Here is a 17,006-nt window from a genome sequence, read left to right as displayed (position 1 = left end):
AGCATCAGAATGAGGTTCCATAGCCTTTGTTCGTCTCAATCTCTTCATTATCTACGAGATCCAGTTATATAGGTAAAGTAGCGGCTTTTCTTGGTACTGCAACTAAAAGCAATAAATAGGACCGAGCTGTAATGCTGGATACAGCTGAGATTATATGTTATATAGTCGTGTTACACTCCCCTCACTTCTTGTAACCTACAAGTGTACAAAGATATTATACAGTCACCATGTGGCAAGTGGGCCTGTGTAACTTCAAATGCCAGGGCTGAATTTTAGTCCCAGTCCGGCCCTGCAAGCATCGCAATGGTTGCGATGCTCGGAGCTCGGCGAGTATTTCCAGCTTTGCGCAGCGTGAATTTGGGTCCCTGCCCTGCATGTTTGGCAACATGCAGGGATTGTCTGCCACACACTGTAATGCCGCAGCCATGTTGGTTGTGGTATTACAGTGATTGGCTGGCAGCACAATGTCATCAGGCCTATAGTAGACCGGACGCCGCCCTGCTCGTCACAGTCTGCTCCGGACTCAGGCAGTGTAGGGAGAGTTGCTGCTGAGATAGGTAGAGATTTTCAATTTTATTAGTTAGTGTGGGCATACCATCTGTAATAAACAAATCCATCTTAACCATCAGTCCTTCTGAGGACTAATCAAGGTGTATATAGATATCAGTGCTAGGCAGGCAGTGTATGTGGGTATACCAGGCGGCGGGCTGGGCCAGGTGGCAGGGAGGCAAATGCCCAGAGCTGCTCCCCCAGGTGCACATGTCGGCGCTGGGGCCCAGGAGCTTTCTCTGAGCTGTGTGCATGGCCGTCTTTTACCTTGATGGCTGCGCAGCTCCGACTCCCTCCACCCTCCCTGGACTTCTGGGCAGGTCAGGTGACATGGTTGTAGCTAGAATATATGGGCTCCTTGCAGGTCCTGACTACAGCCCATACATTCTAGATGTCTCAGAGTCAGTAGTGAATGTGCTAGAATGTATGGGCTCCTGTCAGGTCCTCTCAGCAGCCCATACATTCTAGCTGATTCACTGCTGAAAATGATACAATGTATGGGCTCCTTCCAGGTATAGCATCTACCGTGACAAGAAGAGGAGCTGAAATTTCTAAAAACTTAAGAAGAGGAGCTGCGCCTGCTGGGGATCGCTTGTGAGGTAAGTATTTTCTTTATGAAATGAATTAAATGGGTGAGGGGGGCTGCAAATGATGAAAGGGGGGCTGCAAAATGATGGAGGGGCAGTCAATGATGGAGGGGGGCTGCCAATGATGGAGGGAGGCTGCAAATGATGGAGGGGGTGCTGCAAATGATGGAGGGGGTGCTGCAAATGATGAAAGGGGGTGCTGAAAATGATGGAGGGAGTGCTGCAAATGATGGAGGGGGCTGCAAATGATGGAGTGGGTGCTGCAAATGATGGAGTGGGGCTGCCAATGATGGAGGGAGGCTGCAAATGATGGAGGGGTGCTGCAAATGATGGAGGGGGGCTGCCAATGATGGTGGGGGTGCTACAAATGATGGACAGAGGCTGCAAATGATGGAGGGAGGCTGCAAATGATAGAGGGAGGCTGCAAATGATGGAGGGGGCTGCCAATGATGGAGGGAGGCTGAAAATGATGGAGGGGACTATCAATGATGGAGGGAGGTGCTACAAATGATGAAAGGGGGGCTGCCAATGATGGAGGGGGTGCTACCAATGATGGAGGGTGGTGCTGCAAATGATGCCTGGGGATACACTTCACCTGTGGGAAGGTATACCATCTAGCTGCCATAATATCACCCCAGTGGACCCCTTAAAGCAGCGTCGGTCACCCTGACCGAATACCACAGGTGGCGTCACGAACACAAACTTTATCCCTTTAAATACCTTTCCCTTTTACACGGACGTCCCAGGGCCACGGACCGGGTCAGCCACCGTGACATCCCCCTGTGAATACCCCACGGCCTCATGGGGGCGATCCAATTTTGGCATCACGAACAGGATCTACTAAAGCCTGAAAATCGGGTCATGTGTGCCTAAGAACTGTGCCTAACCATGATTTGTGCTAAAAGACTGTGTAATTGATGAACTGTGATTTGCCACCAAAAATTCCCGCCAAAACCGCCGCCATTACCGAGAACCAACGGAGAAGAAGGGCATGCCATCATGGGCGTGAACCAACTGAGAAGGGCGAAAAATAATGGCCTCCCAGTCCAAATACCTCTGTACCTTGAGGATGTGTCCGTCAGCAGCCGATTGTTGTGAATTCCGTTCTCTGGCTCCCTCCTGTGGTCGTGAATGGTACTTTGGTGAGTTCTGTCCTTGGACACCCTCTGGTGGCTTTGAGTGGAACTGCTGATCTTTGAGGTTGGCTTTCTCAGCTGCCCTCGTTTATTGCTTCTGCTCGCTTCCCTATTTAACTCTGCCCAGGTCGTTAGTTCATGCCAGCTGTCAATGTCTCAGTACTGGTTCAGATCTCTCTTGGAATTCTCAGATGACCTGACTACTCCAGCAGAAGCTAAGTCCTTGCTAGTCATTTGCTGTTCATTGGTTTTTGAATATATTTTTCAGTACATGCTATGTTTCAGTCCAGCCTGCTATTATGATATTTCCTTGCTAGCTGGAAGCTCTGGGGGTGCAGAGCTGCACCTCCACACCGTGAGTCGGTGTGGAGGTCTTTTTGCACACTCTGCGTGGTTTTTGTAGTTTTTTATACTGACAGCATAGTTCCCTTTCCTATCCTCTGTCTTTCTAGAGAAGATTCGGCCTCCTTTGCTAAAATCTGTTTCATTCCTGTGTTTGTCACTTCCCTCTTAACTCACAGTTAATATTTGTGGGGGGCTACCTTTACTTTGGGGAATTTCTCTGAGGCAAGGTAGGCTACTATTTCTATCTTTAGGGGTAGTTAGCTCTTAGGCTGTGAAGAGGCGTCTAGGGAGAGTTAGGTACGCTCCACAGCTATTTCTAGTGTGTGTGATAGGATTAGGGATTGCGGTCAGTAGAGTTACCACTTCCTCAGAGCTTGTCCCAGGTTTTCTGTTTTAACCATCAGGTCACTTCGGGTGCTCCTAACCACCAGTCCGGGAGTACTGGATTTAACAGGGGGGAAAGTGAGGCGCCCCAGGGTCCTGGTCGTCGCAGTGGTACTGCTTTCCTCTCGGGGAGAGTGATGCTATGTTTGGAGGCAAAGAAGGATAACTGCATCCAGGTATCACAAACATGCAACACATTTCACACTCCAGGCAACCAGGGGGAGCTCTTGCTCCTATTTATTAGGTCACTCCCCACATAGGTAAAACTGGTCGCCTGTAGGGAAAGTTAGACAGTTGCTGGCTGAGCTCCGCTCAGTGAGTTGGTCCCTAACAGAGGTGGGATCCTGTCAGAGAACGAAGGAGAAGGACATGGAGCTGTGCAAGCCCTCAGAGCTGCAGCTCCTAGCAAGAGACATCGAAGGCAGAACTGTATTGCAGCGAGTGTGAAGGAAGTCGTAGCAAAGGAGAGGATACCAGAAGGGGACCAGCCCTACATAGGCTGCCTCCTTCTGAGGCACAGAATTCCGGTAGCCGGAACACCGAGGGAGTAACAACCTTTACGCCTTGCTCCAGAGACCGGCAGGACAGCTAATTTAATGTTACTTGTCCGCCCTACACCCAGGAGGGACAGTGGCACCCCTTAGAGGCTAGGGCATGATAGAGTCCCAATAAACCGCCTCAAGCCACCAGTCATACGGGTTTGTCTTATCCTATATGGGGGACAGGGAGAGAGAGACATTACATCTGGGAGGACCTTATGTGAAGCCTTAGGCAGTAAGGAACTACAACACTGCAGCGCAAGGGAAGGCTACTGATTTCCACCTGGACAAAGGGATTCTGGACTTGCCTCCAAGCCGGCCGGACTCTGCCTGCCCTGTGATCTGGTGCTCTGGACTGTGGATGCTGAAGTCTTCAGTAAAGGTAAAGAGACTGCAACCTTGTGTCCTCGTTCTTCACTGCACCTCTCACCATCCACCATCTATACACCGGGAAGCCCTGGGGATACACTTCACCTGTGGGAACGTATACCATCTAGCTGCCATAACATCACCCCAGTGGACCCCTAAGCAGCGTCGGTCACCCTGACCGGATACCACAGGTGGCGTCACAAACATAAACTTTATCCCTTTAAAGACCTTTCCCTTTTACACGGACGTCCCAGGGCCACGGACCGGGTCAGCCACCGTGACATCCCCCTGTGAACCGCAGGACCCGGTAACGAGTACCCCACGGCCCCATGGGAGCGATCCAGAAACACTGCTGAAATGACACAGAAACATCATCGGGATGGCCCCTGGAAGCATTTCTGACTCCTAGGTTACAGCTATAAGCAATGTTGTCAGAGTTTCACGCCATTTTTACAGATGCACCAAAAAACATACAAAAACGTAACCAAAATGAATTTTGCTGGGAAATATGTTAAGGTACCTCCTTTCCAGGCTAATGACATGTATATAAGGCAAAATAATTTACCCCAGACCAAAATGTTCCTGCACCACTTGGGCTATGTTCACATGCAGCGTTTTTCAATTTTAACATTGCTTTCAACCAATGCAAATACATTCACTGGGAAATGTCATTGTAACATTTAACAACCCTAGCTGGCCATGTGGTGTGTGACACATAAGGAGACACATCTTGTTTATTTATGAAGGAGGGACTCTTAAAGTCACAAAGTCTATTTTTAGAGGGGCATCAGGCGGCATTAATATTCTTAAAGGGCCATTATTAAACAGTGGGTCTCCTATGCTGTTATTGCCTATGCAGTGAGTGGCTGGGCTGCCAAGAATTACAACGCACCCCCCCCCCCCCGTCACGAGAGGTACAGGGGGGCTTCCTGAAAAAAAGGCCTTCCCTGCTATCAAGTCATATGCACCCCAATAAGCCTTTGAACCCAGGTACTGGATGGCCACAGGAACACCCACTTCACAGTCTTCAGTTGCTCCTGCCATACAGTTTCCTTATGCATTGAATGCAAGGGCCACATTGACACAAATTTGCACGCAACACAATCCCCCCTTGGAAGAAAGATGGAGGAGGGCCTCATAAAAAAAATGTCCCATTACAAAGGAGCGGGTCTCCTAGACTCGTAATGCCCATACACTAAGTGTATGGGCTGACAAACATTTCCCCATGGTGGGTACATTCACCCTGGTTTCTAGTGGCGGTGGATGATGAGATGTGGAGGAAGGCCTCATTAATAAAAAGTCACAATTTAAAAGAGTGGGTCTCCTAGACTTGAAATGCCCATGCACTAAGTGTATCATAAACGGGCATCATAAACGCCTTGCAAAAGGTGTATGTCTTTAGTAAAAATAAAAGAAAAAAAGATAAAAAGCCGCACCACTCAACCTTTCCGTATAGTTAAAAAACCTTTGTCCTTTAATTCTTTCAATGTGGTATGGACATGGTTACAGAGGGCAGAACGTTTGCAGAAAATGCCGGTACAAGGAGAGGACTACGGCAGTTTCACGTATTACACGCCATCAACACTGAGGATCTCATGGAACAAAGCACTATAGCCTCAACCAGTTCTTCCATCCCTTCCAGCCACATAGTGTCGGGGATAAATTCTGTTACGGAACCACTCTCGCAGTATTTGGATTGGTGTTTACAACCACTATTATCTAAAATCCCATCATTTTGTAAAGGATTCGGGCGATTTTTTTTATTGGCATTGGAATCAATTGAATGGCAACCTAGTTTTGCTCTTGCATCAATAGATGTGGTAAATTTATATACCAGGATACCACACCAACAGGGTATTAATGCGATTAAAAAAATATTAGAGCATTCCCATAAAACATAAAACACCTGAATTTGTTACTTTTATAGTGGAAGGTCTGAATTTTTTCATGACCCACAATGCGTTCTCGTTTCTAAATCAGTGGTACTTGCAGGTAACAGGTACCGCTAAGGGTACACCAGTAGCATGCGTTTTTGCAAATTTATTTTTAGCGGCTTTTGAAGAAAAATTCATCACATGCATGGTTAACCCCAATCTGAAACATATTAAGTGTTATATACGTTATGTGGACGATATGTTCATTGTATGGGATGGCGGCCAAAGTGAGTTCATAAATTTTGTCGAATATCTGAACATTACTAATGATGAGAATATGCAGTTTACAGCCTGTTTTGGGCAAGACAAATTGAACTTTCTGGATGTAGAAATTAATATTGTAGAAGGAAACCTGCTTACCAAAGTACACAGGAAAGTCACAGTATCAAATTCCTTATTAAGATACTATTCTGCTCACCCTGAGCGCACTAAAAAAAGTTTACCATTTAGCCAAATGTTACAGTTAAGAAAGTTGATTAATAATGAGGCTTGTTTTCAGACACAAGTAGATGAGTTAAAGGGGAGGTTTCTTCATAGAGGTTACCCATTAGAGGTTTTAAATAGTGCGGAAACACAAGTTAAAAAAATTACACAAAGAGAGTTGCTGCATGGTAAAGGTAACAAAAAGTCATCTCAATCTGTGCCCCAAGAAAAAATTTTCAACTTCTGTTTCAAACATACGCCACTAGAAAAAACAATTCAGGTGTAAATCCGAAAAAACTGGCATGTCCTAGAGACAGATAATGATCTGATTAAACAAGGAACAACCAAACCCAGATTTGCATACAAACGAACCAACAATTTGTCAGATTTGCTAGTCCGAAATCGGATCGAGAATCCACAAAATAATTGGTTAAGTGCAGTATCCCCTAAAGGCAATTATAAATGTAAAAAATACAATTTCTGCCAATATCATCTAACCGGTTCTTTCCTAAAAATCGGACATATTCACCATAGGGTTAATAATCTAATAACATTTAAGACCAAAAACGTGGTATATATCATATTCTGCCCCTGTTTATTTTATTACATAGTCAAAACTATAAGATCAATGTTTGTAAGATTTCGTGAACATTTTCACTCTATTTCAACAGGCAAAGGTTCACCTAGATTTATAAAACACATTCAGGAGGTACATGGTTCAAACCCCCAATGCCTGGGTTTCGCTGGCATAGAAATGGTTAAATTTCCAAGAAATGGGGACGACCATAATAAAATCCTCCTACAACAAGAAGCAAAATGGATAACAAAAACCAATGCACAGGGCCCTTTGGGACTTAATGAAAGATTAGATCTTTCTTGTTTTTTATAATCAAACCTAAAAGAACTTTTTTCCCTCTTGAAGTATGGTAGTATATAGAAGTTTATATATATTAATTAACAACGAAAATTAGATGTAATGGTTTTGTTTTTACTTTTTTTCATGACTAGTGCATGTTTAAAAAAAAATATTATAAAATGGCCTCAGGTGTTGATTAGAGATGAGCGGTGTTCGAGTCGAACTGTTCGCCAATTTCAATTTCGAGCTGTTTTGGGCAGTGTTCGAGTCGTTCGACGAACCCGAACAATTTGCTTAAAATTTGGCTGTTCGAGTTTCTGTTCGATAAGTGTTCGTTCACCAAAAGCCTAGCTTGATTTGCACATTAAAACTGTTTATCATTGTTAATGGACTCTTTCAGTGTATAGTGGGCGGGGGATAGATCTGTGCTGAAATAACGCCGATCTCCTTTTTTTTTTTTCTTTCCCGCATTTACAGAGGGGCGGTGCAGTCTCTCAGCCTATCAGCAGTGCGCACACACACAGCAATGTGCATGTGATGCACATAAGCAAGGGCATGTATCATTGGCTGTGTATGTCCCATGTCCTTGCCCTATAAGAACCAGCCATTTGCCCTGTCGCCACCATTTCCTCACTGCTGCAGCTTAGTGTTAGACGGCACCGCTGCTGCTGTGGGCGCTATACAGTCAAAGAGTCTTTTTTTGCCAGCAAATTTTCTGAGAGGTTTAGGGAGTCGGGAGTTGGGACTAGTTGTAATATCAGCCCTTTTCAGGGTAGGTTACAGCAGCAGTTCATAGCACTGTTTGCCAGGCAGGTCTGAGCCAGTGCTGTGCAAGTGTTAGTCACAGCTAGGGTTAAGCGAAACGGATCGGTCATTTTCATAAGTCGCCGACTTTTGGCAAAGTCGGCGTCTCATGAAACCCGACCCGATCCCTGTGTGGGGTCGGCCATGCGGTACGCGACTTTCGCGCCAAAGTCGCGTTTCAATGACGCTAAAAGCGCCATTTCTCAGCCAATGAAGGTGGATGACATAGATCTCAGTCCCCACCATCTTAGAGAAGGGCATTGCAGTGATTGGCTTGCTTTCTGCGGTGTCACAGGGGCTATAAAGGGGCGTTCCCGCCGACCGCCATCTTACTGCTGCTGATCTGAGCGTAGGGAGAGGTTGCTGCCGCTTCTTCAGAAGCAGGGATAGTGTTAGGCAGGGTACATAAAGCCCCAAACCGCTTGTGCTGTAGCGATTCCCACTGTCCAACACCACCTTTTGTTTGCAGGGATAGTGGAAGCTACATTTTTTTTCCTCAGCGCTGTAGCTCATTGGGCTGCCCTAGAAGGCTCCCTGACCCTGATAGCTGCGTTGCTGTGTGTGTACGCCGCTGTGCAAACCAACTGCTTTTTTCAAAGCACAAATCCTGTTGTTCCTTCCTTTCTGCACAGCTATCTTGTTTGTTTGTCCACACTTTTGTTTTTTTTGTGCAGCTGTCTACTCCTTGTTATTGCTGCCTGCCATACCTTGCTGAGATTACTGCAGGGAGATAGTAATTGTAGGACAGTCCCTTTTTTTTTTTTTAAACTCTCCCTGACAAAAAAAACCATAGTGGGAGATTAAGATTGGCATTTGTGCTTGAGTGCCGGTCTTGTGTGTGCCATCTGTCTCAAATTATTGGGGCACATAAAACCTAGTGTGTCATACTGGGAATTTTTTTATTTTTGTTTAAATTCTCCCTGACAAAAAAAACATAGTGGGAGATTAAGATTGGCATTTGTGCTTGAGTGCCGGTCCTGTGTGTGCCATCTGTCTCAAATTATTGGGGCACATAAAACCTAGTGTGTCATACTGGGAATTTTTTTAAATTCTCCCTGAAAAAAAATAGTGGGAGATTAAGATTGGCATTTCTGCTTGAGTGCCGGTCGTGTGTGTGCCATCTGTCTCAAATTATTGGTGCACAGAAAACCTAGTGTGTCATACTGTTAATTTTTTTTTTTTTTTTTTTTTAATTCTCCCTGAAAAAAAAAAATAGTGGGAGATTAAGATTGGCATTTCTGCTTGAGTGCCGGTCCTGTGTGTGCCATCTGTCTCAAATTATTGGGGCACAGAAAACCTAGTGTGTCATACTGTTAATTTTTTTTTTTTTTTTTTTTTTTATTCTCCCTGAAAAAAAAAAATAGTGGGAGATTAAGATTGGCATTTCTGCTTGAGTGCCGGTCGTGTGTGTGCCATCTGTCTCAAATTATTGGTGCACAGAAAACCTAGTGTGTCATACTGTTAATTTTTTATTTTTTTTAAAATTCTCCCTGAAAAAAAAATTGTGGGAGATTAATATTGGCATTTCTGCTTGAGTGCCGGTCCTGTGTGTGCCATCTGTCTCAAATTATTGGGGCACAGAAAACCTAGTGTGTAACATTGGGCCTGATTTTCCTTTCAGTGTCAGCCACCTATAAAGGTATATATAAATCCTACAGAAGTTTGAGTTCACCTTATAAGTTGTTTTACAGTAACAAATACTGTTACTTTGGTTACGTTTTGCAAACAATGAGGAAGTCTGGTGGAAGAGTTCGTGGTCATGGGCGGTCATTGTCAGCTGGTAATGATGGTAGTGGTGGTGGAGCATCAGGTGGTCGTGGTAAAAGCAGTACAGCACCTAAGTCTCGAGTTGTTGAGCCAGGTTCGTCGTCTGGCTACACAAGGCCTCGAACGCTCCCTTTTCTGGGAGTAGGAAAACCGCTTTTAAAGCCGGAGCAGCAAGAACAAGTTTTGGCTTTCGTTGCTGACTCAGCCTCTAGCTCTTTTGCCTCCTCTTCTGAAAGTGCTAAATGTAAAAGCAGCGCATCGTTAGTGGATGTTCACGGTCAGGGACAAGTCGCTTCCTTGTCTTCTTCACCCAGAACAAGAGAGAAGGATGCGTCAGGAGACACAACGGGTTACTCCATGGAGCTCTTTACACATACGTTCCTGGGTTAGACAGTGAAACAGTTAACAGGCCATGCCCATTAGAAGTTGAATCGGACATGGAGTGCACTGATGCACAGCCACAGCCAGATTACTATGCTGTTCCTTTGACTCAGACCAGAACATTGCCCTCGCAGTGTACTGAGCCAGAATCAAACCCAGCTGAGACTATGGTGCCCTGTCACGAACGCTATACCACTGGCTTACACGGTGACACAGACGAAGTTGCACACAAGATAGAAGAGGAGGTCATAGATGACCCAGTTGTTGACCCGGATTGGCAGCCATTGGGGGAACAGGGTGCAGGCGGCAGTAGTTCTGAAGTGGAGGAGGAGGAGGAGGAGGAGGAGCCGCAGCAGGCATCAACATCACAACAGGTTCCATCTGCCGGGCCCGTATCTGGCCAAAAACGCGTGGCAAAACCAAAACCAGTTGGAGGACAGCATGGCCATCCGGTTAAAGAAGCTCAGTCTGCAATGCCTGAAAAGGTATCCGATAGTAGAAAGAGTGCAGTCTGGCATTTTTTTAAACAACATCCAAATGATCAGCGCAAAGTCATCTGTCAAAAATGTTCAACTACCTTAAGCAGAGGTCAGAATCTTAAAAGTCTAAATACAAGTTGCATGCATAGACATTTAACCACCATGCATTTGCAAGCCTGGACTAACTACCAAACGTCCCTAAAGGTTGCAGCACCCTCGGCCAATGAAGCTAGTCAGCAACGCTACATCCCTTCCCTCATTGTAAGCCCACCAATTCCCGCACCATTTGCAGTATCTGTGCAGCTTTCGTCACCAGGCCAAAGCAGTCAGGGAATCACCAGGTTCGTAGTAGGAAACACTGCATGTAGGGCACCGGCAAGAATACCATCTCCAACCCTCTCTGTCTGCCATGTCCACCGGCACCACCGCTAGTTCCACGATCTCCAGCTCTCCAGTCCAGCTCACCCTACATGAGACTCTTGTTAGGAAAAGGAAGTACTCATCCTCGCATCCGCGTACACAGGGTTTGAATGCCCACATTGCTAGACTAATCTCATGAGAGATGATGCCCTACCGGTTAGTTGAAAGCGAAGCTTTCAAAGCGCTGATGGACTACGCTGTACCACGCTACGAGCTACCCAGTCGACACTTCTTTTCTAGAAAAGCCATCCCAGCCCTCCAACAGCATGTTAAAGACCGCATCGTCCATGCACTCAGGCAGTCTGTGACTACAAAGGTGCACCTGACAACAGATGCATGGACCAGTAGGCATGGCCAGGGACGTTACGTGTCCATCACGGCACACTGGGTGAATGTGGTGGATGCAGGGTCCACAGGGGACAGCAATATTGGGACAGTTCTGCCTAGCCCACGGTCAAGGAAACAGTTGGCTGTAGGCGTTCGCCCCCTCCTCCTCTTCCTCGTCCTCCTGCAGAAGCGAGAGCTCGTCCACAGACCGCAGTCGCACAACCACTCCATCCGCAGCTGCCACTGTTGCACACCAGGTGTTCCATTATGGGACAGCTAGTGGCAAGTGTCAGCAGGCTGTATTGGCAATGAAGTGTTTGGGCGACAACAGACACACCGCGGAAGTTCTGTCCGAGTTCTTGCAGAAAGAAACTCAGTCATGGCTGGGCACTGTACATCTTGAGGCAGGCAAGGTAGTGAGTGATAACGGAAGGAATTTCATGGCTGCCATAGCCCTTTGCCAACTGAAACACATTCCTTGCCTGGCTCACACCTTAAACCTGGTGGTGCAGTGCTTCCTGAAAAGTTATCCGGGGTTACCCGACCTGCTCCTCAAAGTGCGCAGACTTTGCTCGCATATCCGCCGTTCGCCCGTACACTCCAGCCGTATGCAGAACTATCAGCGGTCTTTGAACCTTCCCCAGCAACGCCTAATCATCGACGTTGCAACAAGGTGGAACTCCACACTGCACATGCTTCAGAGACTGTGCGAACAGAGGCGTACTGTTATGTATTTGTGGGAGGATACACGGGCAGGCAGTTGGATGGCAGACATGGAGTTGTCAGGTGTGCAGTGGTCGAAGCTACAAGACCTGTGTCAAGTCCTTCAGTGTTTTGAGGAATGCACACGGCTGGTTATTGCAGACAACGCCATAATAAGCATGAGCATCCCCCTAATGCGTCTGCTGATGCAAAGTTTGACGCACATAAAGGAGCAGGCGTCTGCAGCCGAGGAAGAGGAAAGCCTTGATGACAGTCAGCCATTGTCTGGTCAGGGCCGTGTAGAGGACGCGGTAGCGGCCGAAGAGGAGGAGGAGGACGAGGAGGATGATGGGGATGAGTACTTTTTTAATGAGGAAGCTTCTCCTGGGCCAACAGAAATTAGTGGCGTTGCAAGGCCGGGTTCTGTTTTTTTAAGGGAGACAAGTGACGTAGATTTGCCTGTAACTGCCCCTCAAACCAGCACAACCGCAGATTTGACAACTGGAACTTTGGCCCACATGGCGGATTATGCCTTACGTATCCTCAAAAGGGACCCACACATTATTAAAATGATGACCGATGATGATTACTGGTTGGCCTGCATCCTTGACCCTCGCTATAAAGGCAAATTGCAAAATATTATGCCACATGAGAATCTCGAACAAATATTAGTAACCAAACAAGCAACTCTTGTAGACCGTTTGATTCAGGCATTCCCAGCACATAGCGCCGGTGATGGTTCTCACACAAGCTGCAGGGGGCTACAGGGCAGAGGTGTTAGAGGTGCACAAATCAGAAGTGGCGTTGGACAGAGGGGTTTTCTGACCAGGTTGTGGAGTGATTTTGCAATGACCGCAGACAGGACAGGTACTGCAGCATCTATTCAAAGTGACAGGAGACAACATTTGTCCAGTATGGTTACTAACTATTTTTCATCCCTTACCGATGTTCTCCCTCAACCGTCATTCCCATTTGATTACTGGGCATCCAAATTAGACACCTGGCCTGAATTGGCAGAATATGCATTGCAGGAGCTTGCTTGCCCAGCAGCTAGTGTGCTATCAGAAAGAGTATTCAGTGCTGCTGGTTCAATATTAACCGAAAAAAGGACTCGTCTGGCTACCCAAAATGTGGATGATCTAACCTTCATTAAAATGAACCACTCCTGGATTTCAAATTATTTTGCCCCACCTTTCCCGGCTGACACCTAGCTTTCCTATAAAAAGGTCTTGCTTGTGGTCTGGTCTTACTGAGTGTTCCAATCTCTTAATTTTCAGCAGCTGTTTGTCCAGCATACGACATGTTTACACCTCCCTCAATGGGAAAACTCCCCCCACGGGGCCGTGGTCTCGCCACTTGGCGCAAGCACCCGTTAGAGTGCCGTTTGTCTGAAGAGGTGGGTTTGCCCGCTTTTGGTCGACGGCACTGCCACTGGGTCCCTCATAGTACAATAAAGTGTCTCTGGCGGTGGTGGCGCGCACCCAACGTCAGACACACCGTTGTAACATGAGGGGCCCTGGGACGGTACCGCCGGCCACAAGAGAGATCACCCCCCCAGCTCAAACTGTGCTCTACCACGTGCAAAATTATCTCTCACAGCTCCACCAATGTTTAGTCTATGCGCTGACATCATTCAATGCCTGGCACTGACAATACCAATTTGTTGACATCTATGATGCTAGTTAAAATAGTCTGGGTCAGTGTCCTATATTGACACTAGTAAATACTTAGTGCCAAATTACTATGTCTGAAACTCAGCAGAGGAGCCCACCCCGGTACCTAAGTATGCCACACTTTTGTTTTTTTGTTTTGTTGTTTTGCGAGACATTAACATCTATTTATTTTTTGGGAGTACTAAATGTGTCAGACACTCCTTGCAATCGTCCTCCGCTGACCACACCAATGCTGCCTGTGTACCCATGTAACCTATTTAAAACTGCATAGAGCCTATTTTTATTTATTTTAGGCCCAGTAAGCCTGTCTGCGGTCCCTCCTTGCAATCGTCCTCCGCTGACTACACCAATGCTGCCCGTGTACCCCTGAAACCTATTTAAAAGTTCATAGAGCCTATTTATATATTTTATTTAATATTAATAAAGCCATGATGGACTACGCTGTACCATGCTACAAGCTAACCAGTCGACACTTCTTTTGCGAGAAAAGCCATCCCAACCCTCCACCAGCATGTAAAAGACCGCATTGTCCATGCACTCTGGCAATCTGTGAGTACAAAGTTGCACCTGACAACAGACGCATGGACCTGTAGGCATGGCCACGGAAGGTTACGTGTCCATTACGGCGCAATGGGTTAATGTGGTGGATGCATGGTCCACAGGGGACAGCCTACTAAGTCTGTCTGCAGTCCCTAATTAAAATTGTCCTCAATTCAGGTTTTCGGGCTTTTTTAAAAAATAGGAAACTGCATTTGGGCTACTAGTTTGGTTGGGGCCTACTAGTGATGTCTGCCGCTCCTGGGTGTTCTCCTCCTCCTGGGTGTTCTCCTTCTCCTTGGTGTTCTCCTCCAGGTTTCCTTGTCTGAGCTTCAACCTTCAGGCTCTCATTAAGTATTTTTAAAAGTAACACTACAGTTGCCATACTACTTGGGTTGGGGCCTAGTAACGGTGTTCTCCTCCTCCTTGGTGTTCTCCTCCTCCTTGGTGTTCTCCTCCAGGTTTCCTTGTCTGAGCTTCAACCTTCAGGCTCTCATTAAGTATTTTTAAAAGTAACACTACAGTTGCCATACTACTTGGGTTGGGGCCTAGTAACGGTGTTCTCCTCCTCCTTGGTGTTCTCCTCCTCCTTGGTGTTCTCCTCCAGGTTTCCTTGTCTGAGCTTCAACCTTCAGGCTCTCATTAAGTATTTTTAAAAGTAACACTACAGTTGCCATACTACTTGGGTTGGGGCCTAGTAACGGTGTTCTCCTCCTCCTGGGTGTTCTCCTCCTCCTTGGTGTTCTCCTCCAGGTTTCCTTGTCTGAGCTTAAACCTTCAGGCTCTCATTAAGTATTTTTAATTGTAACACTACAGTTGCCATACTACTTGGGTTGGGGCCTAGTAGCGGTGTTCTCCTCCTCCTGGGTGTTCTCCTCCAGGTTTCCTTGCCTGAGCTTCAACCTTCAGGCTCTCATTAAGTATTTTTAAATGTAACACTACAGTTGCCATACTACTTGGGTTGGGGCCTAGTAACGGTGTTCTCCTCCTCCTGGGTGTTCTCCTCCTCATTGGTGTTCTCCTCCAGGTTTCCTTGTCTGAGCTTCAACCTTCAGGCTCTCATTAAGTATTTTTAAAAGTAACACTACAGTTGCCATACTACTTGGGTTGGGGCCTAGTAACGGTGTTCTCCTCCTCCTGGGTGTTCTCCTCCTCCTTGGTGTTCTCCTCCAGGTTTCCTTGTCTGAGCTTCAACCTTCAGGCTCTCATTAAGTATTTTTAAATGTAACACTACAGTTGCCATACTACTTGGGTTGGGGCCTAGTAACGGTGTTCTCTTCCTCCTTGGTGTTCTCCTCCTCCTTGGTGTTCTCCTCCAGGTTTCCTTGTCTGAGCTTCAACCTTCAGGCTCTCATTAAGTATTTTTAAAAGTAACACTACAGTTGCCATACTACTTGGGTTGGGGCCTAGTAACGGTGTTCTCCTCCTCCTTGGTGTTCTCCTACTCCTTGGTGTTCTCTGTTGTGAATTCCGTTCTCGAGCTCCCTCCTGTGGTCATGAATGGTACTTCGGTGAGTTCTGTCCATGGACTCCCTCTGGTGGCTGTGAGTGGAGCTGCTGGTTCTGAGATTCCTTCTCCAGCTGCCCTCGTTTTGGGCTAGGCTGGATTCTCTATTTAACTCCACTCAGATCTTTACTCCATGCCAGCTGTCAATGTTCTAGTACTGGTTCAGATCTCTCCTGGATCTTTCTGTGGACCTGTCTACTCCAGCACAAGCTAAGTTCCTGCTTGTTCATTTGTTACATATGGTTTTTCTTGCTAAGTTCTAGTCCAGCTTGCTTATATGAAACTATCTGGCTAGCTGGAAGCTATGGGGGTGCAGAGTGGCTTTTTGTGTTGACCGCAAAGATCCCTTTTCTATCCTCAATCTGTTTAGTTAGACTGGCCTCTCTTTGCTGAAACCTGTCTCATCCTGTGTTTGTGATTTCCTCTTATCCCACAGTCAATACTTGTGGGGGGCTGCTTTTACCTTTGGGGAAAATTTCTCTGAGGCAAGTGAGGCTTTGTTTCCTTTCTTTAGGGGAAGTTAGCTCTTAGGCTGTGAAGAGGCGTCTAGGCAGAGTCAGGCACGCTCCACGGCTATTTCTAGTTGTGTTGATAGGAGTAGGGTTTGCGGTCAGCAGAGTTCCCATTTCCCCAGAGCTTGTCCCGATTCCGTGTTTAACTATCAGGTCATTTCTGGTGCACCTAACCACCAGGTCCATAACAGTACAGCTGGCCCACAAAGTGTTAATGCATCTCAATAGAGGGAAAAGAGAAGTTCTGAGACCATTTTTTTTTTTCTCTGCAGTGTGTTTTGCCTTTCTTTTCCCCTTAAACTCTGGGTGGTTCAGAACTTAGGTGTGGATATGGACATTCAAGGTCTGTCCTCTAGTGTAGATCAACTCGCTGCAAGGGTACAAAACATTCAAGATTATGTAGTTCAGAATCCTATGTTGGAGCCTAGAATTCCAATTCCTGAGTTATTTTCTGGGGATAGATCTAAATTTCAGAATTTCAAAAACAATTGTAAACTGTTTCTTGCTCTGAAACCCCGCTCTTCTGGTGACCCTATTCAGCAAGTAAGGATCATTATTTCTTTGTTGCGTGGCGACCCTCAAGACTGGGCATTCGCCCTGGCGCCAGGAGATCCTGCATTGCGTAATGTAGATGCGTTTTTTCTGGCGCTGGGTTTGCTTTATGATGAACCGAATTCTGTGGATCAGGCAGAGAAAATTTTGCTGGCTTTGTGTCAGGGTCAGGAGGAAGCGGAGGTATATTGCCAGAAGTTCAGAAAGTGGTCGGTGCTTACTC

Source organism: Ranitomeya variabilis, chromosome 2, assembly GCF_051348905.1.
Source record: "Ranitomeya variabilis isolate aRanVar5 chromosome 2, aRanVar5.hap1, whole genome shotgun sequence".
In the NCBI taxonomy this organism is placed as follows: Eukaryota; Metazoa; Chordata; class Amphibia; order Anura; family Dendrobatidae; genus Ranitomeya; species Ranitomeya variabilis.
The sequence above is the reverse complement of the archived record's forward strand: the minus strand, read 5'-3'. Positions refer to the sequence as shown.